The sequence below is a fragment of the Macrotis lagotis genome, chromosome X (genome assembly GCF_037893015.1).
Source record: "Macrotis lagotis isolate mMagLag1 chromosome X, bilby.v1.9.chrom.fasta, whole genome shotgun sequence".
NCBI classification, from domain to species: Eukaryota; Metazoa; Chordata; class Mammalia; order Peramelemorphia; family Peramelidae; genus Macrotis; species Macrotis lagotis.
The window spans coordinates 375523416-375548301 of NC_133666.1; the positions used below are offsets into that span (position 1 = coordinate 375523416).

Below are 24886 nucleotides of genomic sequence, written 5' to 3' on the forward strand. Positions count from 1 at the left end.
AGAAAACATTATGCTAATAATATCATAAATATTTATAAAATTAATAAAAGACTTGAATGATTTGCACAAGATCACATAGATAGGGTGTATCAAAACCAGAATCTTCCTGTCTTAGTAGACATGTCTCTACCCACTAAAAGAAAAGGCTTCTTTTTATTTTTATAACACATCTATTTTTCTGCCTATTGATTTTTATTCCAGCTTTTCCCCTAGGTCTGATCTTTCTTTTAAAAAAAAGATTGTATTACACATAATTCGATAACTGATGGGACACCAATAAAAATGATTATTTGGAATGAATTTATTTACTCTTTAAGGACTTCATTATGTACCACATTTTAAAATATAGTAAAAAAGTGATTCTGATATATTTTTAATTTGTTAACAATTACCTTAGAAACTCGTGTATAATAAATATAATAAACAGAATGATGGCCTCACTTTCCATAATCGTAAGCAAAAAGAAATATTTATGTTTGGAGCACATTTCACGGAGTGATATCTTACCTTAATTATAGATTAAAGTTAAATAGTTAAAAAATAGTTTAAATTAAAATTGAAAAAATTAAAAATCATTAATTTAGAATATTTTGCAGGAAAATTTACACATTGATTCTCTCAGTGGTGTTCTATGTGTGATACATTATGAATTGGTCCCAGTATTCTGAGTGGTGTTCTATGGGTGATACACTATGAATTCGTCCCACTATTCGGGAAGACAATCTTAAAATCTACTTCAACAGTTACTAAGTTTTACTTGTCTTTCAAAATCAGTCATATGCCACAAAAATATCAAAGAGTAATATTATCCATTAGTACTAAAATATTTAGCTCTTTTTGTAGTGGGGAAGTACAGAGTAAGGTGATTCTCACCAACTAGAAAAGGACAACAAATTAAGTTCTATTAATTCAATGGAATATTACTGTGTCAAGAAATGAGAAAATGAAATTTGAGAGAAATCTGGGATTTATTTATTATTCTATAATAGAGAAAACACAATACTGTAACACTGTTTTAAAAAACAGATAATTTTTCAAGATTTAAAGACAATAATGAAATGATTATGAATCATTAAAGAGGATGGAAGATAAATTCTACCTTTTTGCTCATAGAAGTGATAGATGAAATGTGGAAAAAATACACATTTTTGTACAAGGCCAAGAGTTCAGCTTCAGCAAATCATAGAATTTTATAGAGTTCAAAAATCTCAGACATCATGTAATATAACCTGCATCTGAATGTGTACCCTCTAAAAAGATTAGTAACCCTTATTCATGTGAAAATCTACAGGGATGGGTAATCAATTACATCCTGTGGAACTCTATTTCATTTTTAAATGATGTAATTATTGAAAATTTTAATTAAAATTATTAAATTAAATTATATATTAAATTCTATATATATTTATATATAAATTAAATTTATTAAAAATCCTTTTCTTGTAATGAAACCAATTCTTTGCAACTTGTTTCCATTGTCTTTAGACTTGATCCATCTATTTGAACTGATTTCAATTTTTTCCATATGACAATCCTTCATATATTTCATGTCAATATTATTATTGAAAATAGTATGGTACAATGGAATACCTATTCAATTTATAATTATGTACTTGGATTTTCATTCACTGCTTACAATTTGTGTAGTCTTGTGGTAACTTTCCTTATCTCAAAAACAAAACAAATTTAATGCTTCTAAACGCCAACTCTAAATCTATGGTCTTCTGAAAATGCTCCATTTTTCTTCAGACTAGACATCCCAAATTCTTGCTATGAAGATTTGGGAATTTGAACTAGGTTGGAATTATGAAGAGTAGATATTTTCAATAGTGGCATCTGTTAGAGAAACATGACAAGATAACGGACAATGACTTGAATTTTCCTGGTTGAGAAGCCATGGATATTCTCAATTTGGTAATATTGAGAGGAACATCCATACATCAGAGTACTGATTAATTAATGTACTTACATATTTATCTATCTTAATGTAATCACTCTAAGTCCTTAGGGTGTTATCAATAAACTCACAACTAGCTAATATTGAATACTAATGTTTCTAATTTTGCCATCACCCTGCTTTCTGATATCCATTTGTATCCCAGTCAATCTCTTTACCAGAACATGATGCAAAATTAAATTCAATTCTTTTCTAATAATGACAGAAGGGATTAGCTACATTGTCTTATTTATTCTGGGCACTATGCACCTCTTCCTTCTGTCTAATTTTATGTTAATTAATTAATTTTTCAAGTATAAGAAAAAAGGAATAAAGAAAGAAAGATTAAAAAGAGAAAAGTGAAGAAAACTATAAGACTTCATCAGAGAAGTTTGTGTTATTTTATCTCAGACCTAAAACTAAAGTCATAAACATCATGGTAGAATGTTATATCCATGAAATGTCTTAACTGAGTCCTGTTTTTTTTTTACTTTCTAAGATAATGTCTTTAAATCATTTGCATTTTTCCTTCCCTTAAATCCAAAAGAAAATATTCTGGTTGACCTAATACATACTGTATTCAATGTTCTTCTGAAAGTACACTGCAAAGTACAAATAGTCTTTTTTGGAAACTCTATTTTTTTCCTCCATAAAGAAATTATAAAAATGAAGTGTCAAATCACACATTTTCTAGTCTGAGCATGAAAACTATTGTCATGAAGATTTATAGGATTTGTACTTACTTAATATAATCTTGACTTCATAGTGATTTCTCAGATGGAAAACAGAACACTTGAATATATTTTCCTTTTAACAGTACAATGATCTGAGGGGCAAACATGTCCAGAATAATTAATTATGCATACAATGCTAGGACTTGCAAGAGCAACTTGTCAGATATAGCTATTGCAAGTGATGTTTGACCTAGAGATGTTCTAATGTCTATTTCAGTAAAATAGAAGCCATATTGCATTTTTAAAGCTGTACACATATGCATATTTGAAATAAACCCATGCAAAACCTTTATTTAAATTGTTTCTATGTGATTAAAGGAATCTGTTTCATAATTTTCTTTTTTAGTGAAATGATCTTGATGCTCCAGTCTGTCACTCTGCCACTTTGACTTTAAATAATAAACCAATAATGTATCCAGTCTCTCTCTCTTGTCCTTTTAAATTACCTCAAGAACTTTTTCTCTTCTAAGACAACCATCTGTAAGTCTGATAAAAAGTTTGTTCATTTCCTAACCTTCCCTGAAGTTGGTGAAGTGATGAACTGCTTTGGTTTGCAAACAAAGTAGCGGTGTCTGAGATTTGAATTAGGTTGGATTTAAGATGATTAAATTTTTCAGTAGTGACACCAGGTAGGGTAATATGGACAAGAATATGCACAATGAGTTGAATTTTACCAGTTTAGATGTCACAGTTATTCTCAATCTGTAGTATTGAGAGAAACATCTATATAACAAAACAGGGATTACATAAAGTATTTATATAGCTAGTGATTTTAATGAAATTACTACAAATATATAAGGTGTTATCAAAAAACTTGTTACCAAACTTGACCATTCTATTTTATGATATTTAAAGCAGGAAAGAAAGTTTGGTCTTTATTTGACAGGTGCATGAATTATTAAATCAACTACTTTTTTAGTGTTAATTTTATGCAATTTATCAGACTAAGCCAAATTTAACACTATGATCTCATAAATACAGTAACATTTAATTATTTAACAATAACCTTCATCTCTAAATCTAGTTTATGTAAAAGTTAACCTATCATAATTATTATGCATATAAACATAATTATTATCATTATTATGATTTTTAATCTTTCTTGTACACTCAAATACATTCCTTCACAATAACTTTCTGTGAATCTGTTCTTATATGGAGGAGATCCCTAGACTTCAATTATTTTGTCAAGGAATTGAAAGTTCTGCAAATATATCCACTATATACTGTCTTTACTACTTGGACATCAGCTTAAGAAAATATAGAGAAGCTCATCAGCAGTAGCTTGGGAAACATTATTATGTGATCTTGCTGTCAAATTTAAAACAAATAAAAAGAAAGGAAAATGAAAAATTGACCTCCATATGCCATATATGGTCCATTTCACTGCTATCATGAATATAGCAGCAAAAAAGTGATGATAAATTTGATAAAAGTCATGCAGTTTTAAAGTATTTGAAATGGTAATTTTTTTCTACTAGCTCTCTACATGGGAAACCATTGTCTAATGAGCAGTCAAAAAGGATACCTATAATTAAAATTCTAATCTAAGATTAAAATTAATGAAGCTATGATTTCTCAGCAAAAATTAATAACAAATTGCTACATTTTGGGAACTTCTGTAGGCTCTAAGTATATATATATATATATATATATATATATATATATATATATGTATATATATATATATGTATATATATGTATATATAAAAGAATATTCTTTGTTCTTAAAAAGCTTACATTCTACTAGAGAGATAAATCTAAATTTTTACAAAATATATCCTGATTATTTTTATTATATAAATATTTATTTGTTTTCCAGTTACATACAGTGGGAGTTTCTATTAATCCTTTATTGCAAGGTTTTGAGCTTTACAATTTTTCTCATCTCCCTTCCCTCCCTCCTCCCCTGAAAAGAAAGCAATCTGATTAAGGCTTTACATTTGCATCTATTATAAGCATAGGTTGAATGTGAATGTGTTGTGAGAAAAGAATCATATCCAGAAAAAAAGAAAAAACATCTTTAGAAATGGCAAAATTTCATAATAATTAAGACAATTTTTAAAAATTGAAGATAATAAGCTTCGGTCTTCATTTAAACTACAAAGTTCTTTTACTGGATACAGATGATGTTCTCAATCATGAATCCACTAAAATTGTCCTTGATTCTTGCATGGATGGAATGAACAAGTCCATCATGATTGATAATCATCCCTTGTTGTTAGTCTGAATAATGTTCTTGTGGTTCTGCTCATCTCACTCAGTATCAATTCATGCAAGTCTTTCCAGTTTTTTCTGAAATTCCATCCCTCATAATTTCTTAAAAAACAATAGTGTTCCATCATATGCAAATGCCACAATTTTTTCAGCCATTCGTCTATTGAGGGACATCTTCTCAATTGCCAATTCAATTTCAACACAGAGGTGCTATGAATATTTTTATGCATATAGGATTTTTACTATTATTCATGATCTCTTAAAGATACAGACCCAGTAGTGGTATTGCTGGATCAAAAGGAACGCAACTTTTTGTTACCCTTTGCGCATAATTCCAAATTGCTATCCAGAAAGGTTGAATCAATTCACAACCACACAAACAATTTATTAGTGTCTTAGCTTTCCCACATCTTATTCAACATTGATCATTCTCCTTTCTGGTCATGCTGTTCAATCTGAGAGATTTGAGTGGTACCTCAGAGATGCTTTAATTTGCATTTATCCAATCAATAATGATTTAGAGAAACTTTTCATATTACTTTTTATAAATTTGACTCAGTGAGGTATACATTTTAGAAATGAGTCTTTGTCAGAAACAGTAGGTTTAAAAAATTGTTTCCCAATTTGCTACATTCTGTTTGATCTTACATTGGTTTTCTTTGTGCAACAACTTCAACTTTTTAATTTGATAAAATCAAAATTATCCAGGTTGTATTTTTATAATGCTTTCTATCTTTTTTATGGACCTAAACTGCTCTCTTTTCCATATATCTTCCTTGACCTCCTAATTTGCTTATAATATTGTATTTTATGTCTAAATCCTGCACCCATTTTGACCTTATCTTGGTTTAGGGTGTGAGATGCTGGTCTAATCTTACTTTCTGAAATATCAGCATTTCTGTTTTACAGGAAGCCCTCCCTAAATCTCCTTATTTCCTTCTTTAATTAATTATTTCTTATTATACCTATAGTTTGTTTTGAATATATTAATTTGCATGTTGTTTATCCCAATGAATGATGAGCTGCAGGAGGACAGGGAATGTTCTCTGCTTTTTTTTTGTATACCTGGTACTATCTTTGTATCCCTGGTACTGTCTCTGTATCCCTACTACTTATGCCTGGCATAAAGTAGGTACCTAACAAATATTTAGTGACTTGAATTATAAGCATAGATAGTTACAGAATATAGATAGATATTCATAGATGATATAGAGATAGAGATAAATAAGTGCTTATACACTAAGTGCAGGAGATACCAAAGTAAAGAACATCCCAACTCTGCCCTGAAGGATTGTATTTTGTAAAGTTTTTTTTGCAAGGCAATGGGATTAAGTGGCTTGCCCAAGGCCACACAGCTAGGTAATTATTACGTGTCTGAGACCAGATTTGAACCCAGGTACTCCTGACTCCAAGGCTGGTGCTTTATGCACTGCATCACCTAGCCACACCAGGGTTGTATTTTTAAACAAGTTAATAAATTAGGATATCCCCAAACAAAAGCATATTGCTATACTGTTAGAGATAAATACAAGACAGAATGAAATAAAATAAATACATGCCATTTTAACTTAAAAGAGAGAGAGTTGACTTAGGCACTAGAATATTTAGCCTTAGTTTCAATCCCATAGCTATTTTCACATTCACCTGCTTCAATTTTATAATCTAGTGGCTAGTCTTTTCCTGCCAGGAATAAGACTTTCGATCTTTAGGATATTTTGTAATTAGATCATTGAACCCATGTGACAAATTAAATAGATTACATTTGCTAAATAATTAAAAATTAATTGCTCATGAATAATAATATAAACTATATTGATGTGATAACATTCTCATTTCCTTCCGATCTTATAAGTTAGTTTTTAGGATCACTGATCTATTAACAATTATTCAAATAAATGAAATATTAATTGTACTTTCTATTTTTTCATGATTCTGAAGGAGCAAGTAAACTAACATTTTGATTTTTAATGTATTAAATAATAGAAAATAGAATTCTTTATGATAAAAGAATAGTGCTTATTTTTTTTGACAAATTCACATTTATGATTCACTATTTGCCTTCTTTCCTAAGCACATTGAATTAAAAATAGCTTTTGATTGCAATTTTTTTATTCAAAATTATCCATGAGGCAAAATTTCCTAAAATGAAAAAAATGGTAATTCCTTCTCTAATCCATTATAATTATTTCACTCTCTTGGATTTCATTGACCAATAAAATATTAAATAATTATTTGTAATTTGACAATATATGAGTATAAAAAGTGACTTTGTTTATAATTGCCACATTGACAAATAGGCGACACATTCAAAATATGAACTATAAACATTAAATACTAAAATGCCAACTATCATTGTAGATACTATAGCTAAAATTAAAACTATTTTAATAAATATTTCCATATAAAAGTAAGTTAACATTGTAAATATTCCTCTTTTGACTGACTGGCAGTTTTCCTTTTATTAAACTACAAAAAATATTTAACCAACACAAGAATTAAGAAATGTTAAATGAGTTCATTTTAGCAATAAAAAATCAATTATTAATTAAGATTCAAATTAGAGTTGTCCCAAAATCTTTTTTTTTTCAAAATTATTTGGTCTTTGGATGTTTTAGTCATGAAGGTAATATTTGTCTGAGGCCAAACTTAGGAAGTTGAATATGACATGCAAAAATCTCATTTAATTTTAATTAATACTAAGAGCCATTGATTTATCACTATGTGATAGAAGAGTAGGGTACCTCTTCATAATGATATACACTATTGTGCACAGAAAATGAATCTACATAAGACACCATCTCTCTCATTCTACAGTTGAGTAAATAGAGATTTAAGGAGGTTAACTTTTCCACAGTCACATATATAATAAGTTGTAAAGACAATATGGAGACTCTCTTATTTGATTCCAGAATAAAATCCCTTCTACCATAGAAAAAGAAAATAAGCAAATAAGTAAATAGATAACTGTAAAATAAATAAATTATTGTTTTCCATTAAGTCTAGCTTGCTCTTCATAATCTGCATTGAAACATATTCCTGTCCAGTTAGAATAAAACTAGTATAATCTTCTTCACAAAAAAATATTTCTGGCTTGATTTTTCAAGTCATATCTTTGATAAAGACCACCACCACCACCATCATCATCATCATCATCACTTGTGCATGGGAAAGAATAAATTGATTTCCAAAGATTAGAGCTTTTTCATACTGGTCTTCTAATTAGGTTATCATAACAGGGAATTCTTTCTATTATCTTCCTGAATTTACATGTTGTCATTTCCTCTGTTCATTTTTTTTGCCCTTTATGGCCAAAAAGAACAATGTGACTGGCAATCAAATTATTTTGAAAAGCCACTTTTTAAATCAATGATGTTTTTTGACTTAGATTTTTGCAAGATATGTGACCAGCTCCTTTTTTCTTATCTTTGATGTTACAAAATGAAATTAAAATATTATTTTACTGTTTAAATGGATCCTTGATTTAATTAACATATGTACTCTCTATATTACTCTATATCAAGAATAACCAAGAATTTCTTTTCCTTCTGTTTAGGTTCTCCAATAAGTACTGAAAAAGTAGAAATACATGCACAGTAAAAAATAGCCATATCCATAGTAATATTGATGATGATGATGATGATGATGATGATGATAATGATGACAATAATAGAATTTCAATAAAATTGGCTTATTTGAGAGTCCTAATAATTTTAATTTTTGCATTTAAAATTTTATTTCTCTTAATTCTAATGAAGTATACTCTAAATGCATTAACTCTATCACTTTTCTCCAATCCTTTGCTAATTGAATCATAGGCTTCTACATGACTAAAAATATTCTGTCAAAGACTTTTTTTTAAGTATAAATGTCTAGACACCTCATAGCACTGTTTAGTTCTTTTCAGTCATTTCTGACTCTTCATGATCACTTTAGGTATTTTCATTGCACATTTTCTAGAATTATTTGACATATCCTTCTTCAGGTCCTTTTATAAATGAGGAAACTGAGGCAATTAGGATTAAGGGACATAACCAGGGTCAATTGCTCATTAATGCCTGAGACTTGGATCTTCGTAATTCCATAGACCCAGAATTCTAGTCACTGCTTCACCTAGTTAATGTTTAAGGATTGTCAGGCAGGAAGAAAAGGAAGGACCTGTTCTTAGTTCAGTTTTCATTTACTTTCTTCTGTGGTGGAATATTTCAAAAGACTTAGTATTCAAAAATATGAGAATCCTTAGCCCTAATAGACATTGACTAAACAACTTTTATATTGGCTTTAGTTATTGGTAAAATTCTGGAATGGATTATTGAAGAGATCTCATGATTTTCACAATGTGAAAAGTTACTTGAAAAGAAAAGGCATATCTTTATCACCAGACCATGTTAAACTAATTTAATTTTATTTTTGACAAAATTAATAACCTAGAAGCTAATGTAAATGATTCTACCCATAGCATTTTGTAAATTTTAGCAGTTTTGATACTATACTCAAATGTTATGATAATATAGAAAGATAAGTTTAGTATCAATATAAACTTATAAAGATTAAGAATATTTCAAATTATTAGATTATAAAGTTATTTCTTAATAGTTCAATAAAATAATGGTGAGAGGTCTTCATTGGATAAGTGTGTGACCCAATGTTATTGAATCTCCCAGAATTCCTACTATTTATACTACATTTCCATTCTTAAATCCAGAATAGTTTTTCCTACCTTCTGAAAGAAAAAAAATACTAAATCTTATTAAAATTATTAGCTTCTTTAATTTTGACAAGGAGTTCTAACAGATAAAATTTTTATGGAATTTTAATATTCAAGTTCTTTGCCACATTAATGATATGATTTCTAATCTTTGATATGATTTCTTATCTTTTTGTCTTTCTATTTAATTGGTTTCTAGGTAATTGTGTCAAGCCATACTAGAAACAGATATTTTTGACCATATATTGAGTTAGAAAACCACAAATTATCATTATATTGCATTATATCTTTACTGATTTTATTGAATATTTTCCTGTCACATGACTTTAATACCCATGGTGTTGAAAAGCAGTTCTTTTACTTATCTGTATTGATCTCAAATTGTCACTATCATGATTTTGCATTTTAATTGTTAAATCACAGAGCTATTTCTAGGCCAAAAGTCATGGGCAATTTTAATACTTTTTCATCAAGTAATTAGAGTTTTCTTTCTTGAATTCCATTTTACTATAAAGATAAAATCTAAATAACTGAAGAAAGCAGGGTTGATATAGAGAAAAGAAAATATCTTTATTTACACTTTTCATAGCAAAGAGGCAAGTGACTACTAGGCGCAATGTTGTATAAAATATCTCAAGCATCATAGTTATTTGAATTTCTTTTGTTACAAGAAAAGTAAGAGAATTACTATTTTGTAATATCTACTATTCTTCAGACACTATTCTAAGTACGTTTAAATTATTTCAATAACAAAATAGAGTTGTGATGATTTGTATTTTACCCCTAAAATTGTTGTCCATAAAATAGCAGCACTTAAATGTATATACAGGGCAAAAATATTTTTAAACTATCAAAATCCCCAAAATTGTAGTGATTTTTTTTCATTTAAGAAAAAAAATAATGTTTTATATTTGTATTTATATTACTATTAATGATTTTTCAATGTTCAGCATAATTTATAATAATTTTGAAAACTATACACATGCTTAGACCACTTAACGTTTTGTGTCATAGTGCTAGATGTATATGCAATTTAGATAATGCAAATATTTTTCCTTCTTAAAAGCATTGAAGAAGTCAATTTAAATGCATATGGAAATTGTCCTGAGTGCATCAACTTTCATAAATGAATATTTTTGTCCTGTTATAAGGGTTACTATTGGTCTTTCATTATTAAACTCTCATTCATGGAGAATGAAACCTTTAACAACATTTCCAATTTACAGATGTGCATTCAAGTTTATGGATTTTTCAGTTTAAGATTTCAATAGATTTGTAATGTCCTCATCTAGTTTAGCACCTGAGCCCTGCTTGAATTATGGAAAAAATGCAGCTTGCTGTTTGATTCATTAAAATGACTGATATTTCTGTAAGATGATTTTTTCTTACTCTGGCCTTATCCATCTATATGGTATTTTTATTTAATTGTATGTCAGACCAATAGTCCAAAATTTCTTTATTGACAATTCTATTTTTCTTGGTTCATGCTCCTATTCAGAAACTTAGCACAATCTCTTAAATAGTGAATTTAGTTGGCTAGCATCATCCCTTACTAAAAGACAGAATAATATTTAAAAAGCTCTAAATCTTGAACTATAGAATCTGAAATCAAATTTCATTGATAATTAACAGTTACCTATGAGAAATCACTAATAATTTTAGTCTTTTATTTCCTCAAATTGAGGGGGTTGGGAATAGATTACTTCTGATATCACCTACATCTATACAGACATGATCCTATAAAGATCCAAATTATACTAGCTCAGAAGTTTCCTATTAAAGGAAACAAAGTAAAATCAAAACTACAAATGCAAAACCAATGTAGAGTTGGCCCTGTAATCAGCTTAAAAGTGATAATATACAAAACCATTTTGAAAATGTTAAATTAAAATATATAGACAATATTTATTGATGTTCATTGGTTTTGTTGTTACTCCTAGAAAATGTATGTGCAAATCAATGCTCTAAGGCATCATTTCCATAAGGCAAATCCACTTTGTTTCCATTGATCATTTAAAATAAATGGGGAATGAACCTAAGTTTTATCGTTGTCCAGGCAGATGATTTGTTTTTTTTTTCTTTCTTTTTTCCTTACTGAGGTTTAATCTGTTCTTGAAACTCTGAACAGATTCATATATTTGAAGGCAGAAAAGCACACCTTTTCTCCCGGGATTGTTTCACCTTTGATTCAGGGAAACTCAGCCTTCAGGTAGGATGGCAGGTGCCTCTATTTTTTTTTTATTTTCTTCTACATTCGAATAGCAGTTGGACATTTCTCTACCAATTAACTGACTAGAACTCACTTTTCTAAGAAATAATTCATCCTGATCGTTTTTCATTTTATTTTGATATTTGTAAATCACCAAGATTTACATGATTACATGAACTAATGTTTTGTCTATAATCCTCTTTTATCCTCTGCTATGAAATGATAATATGGAAAAATAGCATTCAAAATATCTTTTTCACAATATGGATTAATGCCTTGAAATTATATAAATAGATGTTTCCAAAATGAAACACGTTTCTGATATATGTAACATATTTTATAAATAAAAAAAGAAAAATTAAAGCAATGCATTTGAAAACAAATTTCTAGTATACTACCTACTTTCTTTTGCCAAGTTGACCCCATTGATATTTTTCGCATGACTTTTTAGGTATAATCTTGAGTGAGAAAATTTTATTATTAGATGTAACATTTACCTGATAAACAAATGAACAAATCTTTTTAAAATGTATAGAAACTGATGGATTTTAAAAAATTTCTATTTGTCATCAACCATGTGTTGATTCAGTTTTGGGTAGCAAAACATATTGAGAATCATGCTGCATGGTATAGAAACAGTTCAAGTTTCCATTTGATATTTTCTGACACCTTTATTACCCATGAATATTAGGTTATCTAGCTATTTGTCTTAATCATATTTCAAAATTATTAACTCTTACACTGCTGCATCAACTTACCATTAGGGGCAGAGAGGGTGAAGTAAAGGCAGAGAACCAACTGTAATCTCCCCCAAATCCTTCTAGATATCTTTAAATAATGACTCTAAACAAATTCTTAAGTGACAGAATGCACAAAAAATAAGGAGTGAAACATTTTTTCCAGCCTAGAACAACTTAGAAGGTCAGCAGGTAAATCTGTTGCACAAAGACGGCAGAGGAAAACAGTTAGCACAAGTCCTGCCACCAAAAGCCTGAGCACAATCAAGCAAATAAAAGAAGAGGTATAAGATCACACAGAAAATAATAATTCCTTAAAAACAGAATTGAATAAATGTGTAGAGGGCTACGCCCTGGGCATAATATTCATATCCTTGGTGACCTTTTCCATCAAAGATATGCATGGATTATTGCTCATTGTATGGATCCATTGGCTTACCAGTGAACCTGGGATAATCTGTGACTCCAGAGGTGGTTGAAAAAGGTGTTTCTGATAGAGAAGTGTGCAGATTTCTAAGAAGAAATATTATAAATTTACCAAGGAAATTGTGAAATTGTCTCTTTTAACTGGTCATTCCTGTGATAAGTTTTTGCTATAAAAGTCTGAGTTTCCAAAAATAAACTTGGTAGATGTTCACTTCCCAACTTTGCATGTTTGGATATGTTTTTCTACCTGATCTGACTCTCGGGAAGTTCATGTCCAGACCCACACCAGAGCTATTACAGGTGATATAATTGGAAGTTAATGACTTTATTATAAATAAAAAACTATAAATTAAAAAAAAAAAAAAAACACATAAATCACTGGGAAATATTTCAGCTGAAAAATAATTGACCGGAAAAATAGATCTTAAGAGTGATTATTTAAGAATTATTGCAAAGCCATGATCAAAAAAGAGCCTAGGGGCCAGGGAGATGGTCGAGTGGATTAAGTAACTGTGAGAAACAGGAGAACCTGAGTTCAAATCAGAACTCAGACATAAGATGCATAGTAGTTTTCTGACTCTGGCCAAGTTGCTTCACCCCATTACCCTACCAAAAGAAAAAAAAAGATCCTAGAAATAATCTATCAAGAAATTATCAAGGAAAACTGCCCAGTTATTCCAAGACCAGAGGGAAAAATAGAAATTGAAAGAATGCATCACTTACCTTCTTAAAATAAAATACAGATTGCATCAGTTTCTGACAGAAAAATCCTAAATGAAAATTTAAAGGAATATTAGGGACTAATTTCAGCCCTGCCATATCAAGGAGAAAATATTGCTAAGAACCAGAATGAAGTCATTAAATTATGGAGTCACAGTCAGGATACTACAGGGTTTGACAACTTCAAAATTAAGGATTCGTAGGGCTAGGAATATTATACTCCATAAGGTAAAAGAGCTTGGTTTACAACAAGAATCAATTACCTAACACAATTGAGCATACTCACTCAGGGGCAAAGATAAGCATTCAATGAAATTGAGAACTTTCAGATTTTCTTGAGGAAAAGACCAGAGTTGAACAAAAGATGTTATCTTCAAATAGGAGGTTCAAATGAGGAACAAAAAGGTAAACAGGAAAGGAAAACTTAAAAGGACTTAATGATGTTGAACTGTTTATATTCCTCCATGGGAAGATAATACTGATAACTCATATAAACTTTTCCATTTATTAGAGCAGTTGGGAGTGTATATCTACATTATATGTTTTGTGTGTGTGTGTGTGTGTGTGTGTGTGTGTGTGTGTATGTGTGTGTGTGTGTGTGTGTGTGTGTGTGTGTGGAGAGAGAGAGAGAGAGAGAGAGAGAGAGAGAGAGAGAGAGAGAGAGAGAGAGAGAGAGAGAACAGGTAGGAGTTGAATAAGAAAGGAATTAGCTACTCCTTTAAAAGTTTGATGCTATACTACTTGGACCATTGTCATTTAGTATTGAAATTATTTCATTGTCTATGGTACTTTTTAAGGATAATGTAGTTTCCTTCCTTATCTTTTTTTTAATGAGACCTATTTTTCAATTGTTTTAAGTGAGATAAGTATTATTACCCCTACTTTTTTTATTTTTCCAAATACATTTTATGAAATCTTTTCAACATTCAGCCATAAACATATGCATAATTTTAACTTGCAAAATTTCCTTCCACCCCTGCTTCCCACTCCTCTACACCTATTTTTTTCACTTTAGCTGAAGCATAATACATTCTGCTCTAACCTTTTACCTTTGCTCTTTGTGTATCTGTTTGCTTCAAATGTGTTTCGTGTAAGCAACATATTAAAGGATATTGGTTTTTTATTCACTTTGCTATCCACTTCCATTTAATGGGACAGTTTAAATGCATTCACATTCACAGTTATAATAATTAACTCTTTATTGCCCTCGATGCTATCTCTCCTCCATTTGTATTTTCCCCTTCTTTCATCATTTCCCTATTCCCCAGTGTTTTGCTTTTGAGTACCACTTCCTTTATGATGTTTCCACCATTGTTTCTCTTTCCCTTTCCCCCTTTTTCCCTTCTTCATTCCCTCCCATCTATCAGTCCCTCCTTACTTACTCCTGCCCCTTTCCCAATCCCAGTTCTTGAAAGATAAGATAAATTCTAAACTCATCTGAGTGTGGGTATGTGTTAATTACTCTTTAAGTCAAATCTGATGAGAATAGAATTCAGGCCACTGTCTCCTCCTCTCTTCTTTCTCTCTATTGCAATAAATCCTTTGCACCTTTTCATGTGTTTCAACCTCCCCCTTCCTCATATCTACTTAACACCCCCCCTTTAATGAAATGATATTTGTAAATTAATCCATCAAAATCATCAATATACCATGGTTATCCATACCTTCAGCCCAAGTATATTCTCTCTAATAGTGTCACAATTCTCAATTATTATGAGAATCTTACTCATAGGTAGGTAAATTCAAAAAAACTAATCTTATTGGATAGAAGTCTTTTTCTATTCCCCATTTGTCTTTTCATGCATCTGTGGAGTCTCCTGTTTGAAGAACAAATTTTCTGGTCAGCTCTGGTCCTTTCAGCAGGAAAGTTTGAAAATCACCTTTTTCAATAAATGACCATCTTTTCCCCTGAAAGAGAAGGCTCAGTTATGCCAGAAAGTAGAATCTTGCTGGTAATCCAATCCCATTTGCTCTCCAGAATATCATCTTCCAGGCTTTTTGATCGGTTAATGTTAATTAACCAAGGTTAACTCATTGATATTTGAATTCCTTCTTTGTGGCCATTTGCAGAATTTTTCTCATTGATCTGATAAATATGGAGTTTGACCAGAATATTCCTTGGTGTTTTCATTTTGTGGTCCCTTGCAGGAGAGGATAATGGATTCTTTCAATGACTATTGAATGGAGTCAATTACTAAATGGAGTCAAGGTTCCTTTTTTGTTCAAAGTTTTCAAGTAATCCTACAATTCTTAAATTGCTTTTCCTGCTATATTCCAGGGCAGTTGTTTTTACCAATGATGCATTTTACATTTTATTCTATTTTTCTTAATTTAACAAATTCTTAGAGCCTTATGAAGTTATTAGCTTCTACTAATCCCAATCTGTGTTTCAGAGAGATATTTTCACCATTTTGTTTTTGTATCTCCTTTTCCAATTGGTCTATTTTAAAGGTTTTGTTATCTTTTTCTTTTTATCCAATTTTGTTTATAAGGAAATGATTTTGTTTTTGCCTTTATTCAATTTTATTTGTAAAGGATTTGCTTTCTTTTGTCATTTTTTGTTGTTGTAAGATGTTAATTTTCTCTTGTGTTTCTTTTCCAAATTTTTCCATTTGACTTTTAAAATCCTTTCTGATCTCTTCTAAGAACTCTTTGTGGGCTGAAGATCTTTTCATATTCTCCTCTGGAGCTTCACATATAGCATCCCTTCTGCCCTCATTTCTAATCTAATATATTAATTTCCAAGGTAGCATTCAATAGATTTTGCTTTTTAATGGCCTTTTTTTTATCTTGAAATGGTAGCTTGCCCTTGGTTCTTTTGTTCAGGGAGAGGCTTTTTCCCAATCCTATGGTGTTGAGAACACTAGAGGCCTTGTTTATTATGCATGGAGCACCAGCATATTACTCAGTAGACCAAGCAGTAAGGAACACCAGTTATCTCTGGATAGTCTGTGTTGGATGTATCAGAGACCCACTCCCTAGGGCTAGGACTAGATCTGAGTTGCTCTCATGCAACCCATTGGCTAGGTTAGATCATCAGAGCTGGAAATGCTAGAGGGTTTCTCTAGATAGTCAGTGGTGGGGAAGTCCTGTTGCCTACACTTAGGGCTTTGAAAAATTTGGAAATATCTGAGGCAATTTCTGTGTTCATGCTGGAGAATGACAGATCTTCTCATATGAATCCTAGGTGCTCCTCTGGGAAGACCTAGAACTAGAGATTCAGGTGTCCAGACAAATCCTGCTGACCAAATGTATTTTCTGGAACTCATTGGAACTGGAACTCATTCAGTCTACCCATTATTTACACTGGAAAGTTTCTACTCCTACCACCACTGTTCTCAGCTTAGCTCCCCACCTCACCCTCTTACCCCATGCACTTTGTCTTTACTTTCTTCCCTGGCTACACCCATGCTCTGTTACACCCAACTCACCCATCTCTAGCCCCCATCCCCCTTGCCTCTGAAAGAGCTTGCTGGAAGATGTTCTTCTCTGCTAGTTTGTGGGTTCTGAGAATTCAAAACCTGTTAAGATATGATTAATGTCACTTCTGTGGGAAATCTAGGAGAGTTTAAAACAGTGCCTGGATTCTCCCTGACATCTTTGCCAGAAGTGACACAAGTACTCCTTTCTACCCTGGAACTGAGAAGAGTGTCCCCTGCTCCTCTGAAGCTGCAAGCTCTGTTGTGCTATTGTTCTTCTTCCTGGAACTGTGTCCCAGATAAGAGTTGGACAAAGCAAAAGAGGACCTTGTAATCTCCTTCTGACTATCTGTGAACTGATAGCTTTGGAAGCCACTGTCTTTACTGATTCAGTGACTCCCAAGGAACTTCCCTAGTTCAATAGGTCCAAAAGATTTCTCTCCTGAGAGTTGTGTTTGGACTGTGTCCACTTCTGCTGACTTTCCAAATAGTCCTTGGCAATCTATGGCCTGAGAAGTCTGGAAAATTATCACAGCATTAACTGACTCTGTTGCCCATTTTGGTAAATGCCATTATAAACACCAAAGTAATAGCAACAATATTTTCAGCAATAGCTCTAATAAAAATAACATTTATCAAATATACATGGAATGTATTCATATTTATAAAAAACATCATTCCTAGATCAACAAAGGTTGACAGGATATGTTTAGACAAACAGTTTCCAGAAGAAATCAAGGCTATCAATATTATCCCAATTGTTCTTCTACCATTTTTATTTCTTTCTTTAACTTTTCTTGGAATTGTTGCTGGCCCTTAATCCAGTGATTTTTTTTCCTTGAGGTCTTGCTTGTAGCTGCATTTAGATCTGAATGTGCTCAGAATCCCAGAGTCCTGCTCCAGTGACGTAGGACAGACCAGGAGAACAGTCAGAGCCTCACACACTGATCCTTGTGGGGGGTGTCCCAGCTATGGAAGAATCCCCAAACCAGGCATAGGTTGGATAAATGAATAAACAGGAAAAAAGGAAGCTGGAAATTGACAAATACTTTGTCTATGATCCCATGAGGATCAAAATATTCAATCTGAAGATGAGGAAATACAAGCTTCTGCATCTAAAAAACTCCAAAAGTAATAGAAATGTGTCTCAGGCTATGACAGAGCCTATAAGACTTTAAAAAATCAAGTAAAGGAGATAGAAGAAAACATTGGGAAAAGAAATGAGAGAGATTCAGGAAAAACATGAAAAGGAAGTTAAAAGTTTAGTCAAAGAGATACAAAAAAATGTTGAAGAAAATAACATGTTAAAAATTAGCTTAGGTCAAATGCATAAAATAGTTCAAAAAGTTATTGAGGAGAAGAATGCTTTAAAAAACAGAACTGGCCAGATGGAAAAGGAGATAAGAAAGTTCTCTGAGGAAAACAAATCTTTATGATGTAGAATGGAGCTAAAGCAAGCTAATGACTTTTGGAGAAATCAATACAAAATAGATCAACACCAAAAGAATAAAAAATTAGAAGAAAATGTGAAATGTCTCATTGAAAAAAAAAACAAATGATCTGGAGAACAGATTCAGAAAAAATAATTAAAAAATTATTTGGATACCTGAAAGTCATGATCAAGAAAAGAGCCTTGACCTCATTTTTAAAGAGTTCCTACAGGAAAATTGCCCTGATATCCTAGAAGCAGCAGGGAAAAAAGAAATTGAGAGAATCCACCAATCTCCCCTGGAAAGAGATAGCAAAAATGAAGGGAAGTCAAAAGATAAATATTACAAGCAGGCAGAAGGACACAATTCAGATATTATGGAGCTGCAGTCAGGATCACACAGGACTTAGCAGCACCTTCATTAAAGCCTTGTAGGGCTTGGAATATAATATTTCAGAAGGCAAAAGATCTTGGAATTGAACTGAGAATCAACTATCCAGCAAAATCGAAATCCTCTTCCAAGGGAAAAGATGGACTTTCATTGAAAAAGGTGAATTTCAAATGTTTCTGTTGAAACAACCAGAGCTGAACAGAAAATTTGACTTCAAGTACAGGACTCATGTGAATCATAGAGTGGAGGAGAAGGGTAAATTATGTTAGACTTAAAGATGATGAACTGCATGTATTCCTGCATGGAAAAATTATACTGATAATACTCATATGAACCTACCCATTTAATAGATCAGGTAGAAGAAGATTTTATAGATGAAGCACAGGAGAGAACTGAATTTGAAGTTATAATATGTTGTCAAAATGGAGTTAATGGCTAAAAGGGAAATGTAGTGGGAGTAAGAGAAAGGAGAAATGGAACAGACTAAGATATTTAATCTAAAATATAATTTTTCAATGAGCTTTTGCAATGATATGGAAGGGGTGGAATGTGAGGGTGAATAAGGGAACCTTCATTCTCATCAGAAATAGCAAACAGAAAGGAAACAGAACATATACTCAATAGGGTATAGACATCTAGAGAAAAAAGGAAAGAAGGGGGATGGGGGAAGGGGGGATGTGGGTTATAGAGGAGAGGGTAGATCATAGGTGAGAATAGTCAGATATATCACATTTTCTTCTTTACTTTTTGTAAGGTGTTGGGATTGTGTGGCCTGCCTGGGGCCATACGGCCATGTGGTTGCAGGGTTTCTGTGGTGGTATGTGGGCTTGGGGACTCTTACCCCCAGGTCTGATTCTCTGTCTGCTGTGCCACTCAGCTACCCTACAGCACACTTTAGAAGAGGGGACTAATGAAAGGCGAGAGAAAATATAAAAATGGCAATGGGGAGGAATGGATGGAGGGAATTACAATCAACAACAGCAACTGTGGAAAAAATGGAAGTAACTTCTGTGATGGACTTATGATAAAGAATGTAATCCACCTGAGTCAGAGCTGATGGTATCAGGACAGATACTGAAATACATATTTTTCTCTTTCTTTGATTTTATTTCACATGAGGTTTTATATTTTTGTGCAGGTGGGGGCAATATGTTTACTCTTTAGCAAGAATATTTTAGTAATCTGTAAAGAAAAAAAGAAAAAAATACTGGGAAAGTTCAACTTTTTCTCAGTCTAAACTTCATCTTCTTTCCACTGATTCTTCTTTTTTTCACTGTTCTTATGATCCAGCAGTAGATCCCATGAAGTTGCATCTCTAACTTCCTTAGACTTTTATTTTAAAGATCCCTTCCACCTACTTTGTAAGAAAGAAGCTAGTTGACACAGTGGGATTAGGTGGCACATATGGGTTTAGGAAGATTTACTTTCCTGGGTTCATATTTTTTCTCAGGTTCATGCTAGTCCTGTGACCCTGAGTAAGTCATTTACCTTATTTGCTTCAGTTTCCTCATCCATATAATAAGATGAAGAAGAAATGGGCAAACCACTATAAGCAACTGAAAAACAACTGAATATACTCTCCATAAATATACTCAGTACATCGTTTGATTTTATGCTTTTTCTTCAAAAAAAATTGAGCGCTTTGAATAAAGTGCTTATATTTTTGCTTTTATAGTTATATTCCTTAGCAAATGCTGAAGTACCATAAGCACATATTAAATATTTCTTCACTGAACATTATCATACATTTATAAACAAAACAGATTAAATTAACCCATGATGAATACAGAATGGGCCAAGGACCTTTTGGATATTTATAACATCATTTACAGGCCTTACAAAAAAAAAAACAACTAAAAATAAGCCTGCTATATTTAGGTTAAACATTTAAGTAACTCACCACTAAAAGCTCCTATATATACATTAAATTTTGAGTCTGATTTTCAGTTGCCATGGAAGTACCAAAGCCATGGATTTCACAGGCCTTTAATGGCCTGCATGGGTTGGTTCTAACCTTTCCCTGCTCTAGAGGATAATGAGAAGAAGTATAGGAAGTATACATTTTTGGACATGATCACCAAGTCGACTTATTTTGCCTATTACAAGTTTTGTTTTGACTTTCCTTTTTACCCCTTTAAAATTAAAAGTACCAAGGTTGAAGAGGAGTCGATGTAAAGAAGAGAAAAGCAATTTTAGTTAACTGAAAAAAAATAAAAGAAAAAACCACTATATAGCTTTCATCTTATCGCTTTCATCCATAGTTATAAAATTTAGCTATTTATATAAATGTTTTGTTTATGGATACTAAATTTGTGTTTTTTGAAATATAACCCTATTCTTTATTTAAAAATTCCAATCTTCCTTTTGAAAAAAATGAAGAGGGGGTAGAGCCAATATGAAAGCCTGAAAGAGCCTTTTCTCGGAGCTCTCTCCAAAATATTCCACAAAACCTTAAAATTATGGCTCTAATTTTTTGGGAGATAGAACCCACGGAAAGATCATGTGAGGCAATTCTCCTGCCCAAGTTAACCTGGAACATCATGCAAAATCTCTGTTCCATGGGGGTGGAGGGGGCAACAGCACAGCCAGGAATGTCATGCCAGAGTGAAGGAGTTCCAGTCTTACAGTCTTCCAGGAACAGCACTCAGGGAACCTGGGCCCCTGGATCCCAGGGAATGTCAACTCTCAGCAGCAGAGGCAATTTCCTGACCTTCCAACCCAGGGAACACCTAACACAACTTGGAAAATTAGTGAGGAAACATCTGCCAAAGTGAGGGGAGCCAGCATGGTCCTCATCCCATCCCAGATCCCAGGAAAAAGAAGCAGATGCACAGACCCATAGCAGGATCTGCCCAGCAGCTACTTCCAGAGTGCTCAGCACAGAGAAGGTAAGGGGGTAGGGGAAAACTGTTGAGGTCATTCCTCTATCCCTGGGAAAGGATTCTTGTGTTTTTCCATATTCAGACCCTGGTTGCAATCTCAGACCCCTCGATTATCATAGAGCAGGGCCCCTCTTCCCAGCTCCAGGGTAGAGGAGTGTACTTTTGGTCATCTATGGACTAAAGCACAAGCAAGAGAGCAGTCAGAACCTCTCAAAGACCTTGAAGGAACTGAAGTCATTGTGGGGGGTGTCCCAATAATAATCAAAAGCCCAGAAAGCATCCTAAAAGCAGGTCACAGGCTGGGGAATTGAGTAAGCAGATAAAAAGAAACCTGACCATAAACAGTTACTTTGCTTACATGGAGGAGCAAAGGACACATTCAGAAGATGAGAAAGCTCCAGCTGTTGGATCTAAAGACTACAAGAAATAGACAAGTTGGTCTAAGTAGATTTCAGAGCTCAAAAAAAAAATGTGAAAATCAAGTAAGGGAGGTAGAGGAAAAATTAGGAAGAGAAATGAGGGAGATGCAGGAAAAAAACATGAAAATCAAGTCAGCAGCTTAGTCAAAGAGATCCAAAAAAATGCTGAAGAAAATAACTAAATATAAGAAAATAACTAAAAATAACTAAAATTACTAAAATTACTAAAAAGTAATTTACTTCAAATAAAAAAATAGTTAAAAATTTAATGAGAAAAAATATCTTAAAAAGCAGAATTGGTCAGATGGAAAGGAGATAAGAAAGCTCCCTGAATAAAACAAGACCTTCAAATGTAGAATGGATATAAAGGAAGCTGATGACTTTTTGAGGAATCAAGACAATAAAACAATATCAAAAGAATGAAAAACTACAAGAAAACATGAAATATCTCATTGAAAAAAACAATGGAGCAGGAAAACAGATCCAGGAGAGATCAGATGAGTCTGGACAGAGTGGCTCCAAGAGTTCTCACTGTGACAGCCCACCTCGGTCATAGACACCCCAAGATATTAACAAAACTTCTTAAATGGATACTCATAGGATTAGAGAAAAGAATAACTCCCAATCTGAAGACTGGGAAAGTCAGAAAAAAAGTGGAGAGCATCCTTAAGAAAACTCAGTCTGCATCTGGGGCTGGGTCAGCAGCATGAAAATATCCCCCCAAAGGCGTATCATTTTAAGCACCCAAAGTGTTTGGTCACTCCCAGTGTGAGAAATACTAACATCATGAAAAGGGGGGCATCTTCTTAGCAGTTTTTGAAACTTTTCCTCCATTCTCTACTGTTCTCTCATTTCCTCACTATCAGGCTGGAGAAATGCATTGGAAGGTGTCTCACCCCTCCAGCAGTATCTTCTAGGACAGTGGGGAAGGGAGTCCCATCAAGCATCAGGTGCCCCATCTCTGAGCATGCAGAGTGATTACAGCAGAAAGGCCTTGGGTCTGGCCTTGTGTACAGGATGGCTCCTGTGATTTGTATTCATTTATTGTGTAAATGTTGTGTTCCTAGTTCAATACAATTGGAAGAAAAATAGCTCTCCTCACTCTCTGGGCACAGCATGGGGATCAGGTCAGACTGATTTACCTCTCCTCTCTGTAGGGTTAGCCATTCAAGTTCTCCCAATCTTGAAGCTTCCTGTACTCCTTTAAAATCCCCAAACTTCCCAGTTCTCCTAGCTAGTGGCTACTCCTTTGAACAAGTGTACAAATTACTAATAGCATAATCTTTAGGGTCTTGTCAAACCTGCTGTAGACTTGTGGTCCCAGAAGACACCCATACTTGTTTGCCCCAGCTGGAGCAGCCACTTGGGGAAGACTACCCTCCATTCTGCTGGGTGTCTCCCTGAGCAGATGGGAAAAGAGGAAAGAAGTCCTTAAGTGGTTCAACCAACACTGAAGTCTCTCAGCCCCTCTCCTTGCTTTCCCAGTAGGGCCTGGTGGGTCCTGCAATGTGTCCTGGTGGCTGCCCTCTGCTATCCCTGCATAATTCCATGTACTCTCTGCCAAGGCCCTACTGAGTTCCTTGACTCTGCCTTTTATAGACTTCAGCAACTGCAACCAGTCCATATTTAGGTCCAATTCACCGGAGTGTTGTGAGCCCATGTGAGATTCACATCTTCACTGTTTTCCTTTGCACAAATATTTTCTGAAAGGAGACCAGTCATTGCTTTGCTTCACACTCAACCTTTGTTTATATTTGTCTCAGATGAACCTCCCTTCCTCCATTCATCTAGGCTGAAATAAATGCAACTTTCTAATTTGAAAAGGAAACTCTCTACTTCTGGTCAAGATGGTGGAGAGAAGAGAGGTACAGTGCAAAAGTCTCTTGATGTTCCCTCGCATATAGTATGAAACAAACCTCTTAACATAAATCCCATCTACAAAACACAGAAAGGAAAACTAAGAGAAGAATATCTACCTCAGTGTGTGTCCTCCAGCAACATGGATAAGCCAGGAAGAAAAGGTGGACTCTACAGGGAGCACCGGACAGGGTCAGGTCAGAACCTGAGAACTCCACTAGCCTGAATCAGTTGTGCAGCCAAGATCCTGAGACCCTGAAAGTGCAACCAACCTGATTAGTGACCAGGTGGGAAAGAGTCTGAGAGCTCAACTAGCCTGATCAGTGGGGTGGGGACATGGGCCAACTAGGGAGCAGATGCATTGGTTGTGGCACTGCTAGTCTGGAGCTTGTAGGCAGTGCTACAAGGAGACATCTATTGCAGGACAGTTGCAGCCATAACTTCATTTCAACTGAAGCCTTTTTTGCAGTACAAACACAATTACAGTCCACCTGTACATCAGGTGCAAGTGTGAGCAGCAGCCCTCCCTCAGTTGCAAATAGGAAGAGTGATTACCTTGCCCTAGGGCAAGTGCAGAGTGATAACAACAGAAAGGCCTTGGGTCTGGCCTTGTGTACAGGATGGCTCTTGTGACTTGTGTCCATTTGTTGTGTAAATGTTGTGTTCCTAGTTCAATAGAATGGTCACAGGCACTCCAGGGAATGCAAGCAACACAGCCTACTATAGAACCCACTTGGAGTTACTAAGCCTAGTGTTACTCATTCTAGGAATCTCAACACAAAACTTCTGTGAACTAGGCCTTCTC

At 33.4% G+C, this 24886-nt stretch overlaps 1 long non-coding RNA gene across 1 annotated transcript in view; it reads left to right on the forward strand.

The window, feature by feature from the left end:
- The first annotated feature begins 10526 nt into the window (after positions 1-10526).
- The window catches only part of LOC141499568 (uncharacterized), a 54213-nt gene continuing 39853 nt past the window's right edge, over positions 10527-24886 (forward strand). The window contains exon 1 of the long non-coding RNA XR_012471720.1: positions 10527-11801. This is a non-coding gene — a long non-coding RNA (uncharacterized LOC141499568). The remainder of the gene's footprint in view (positions 11802-24886) is intronic.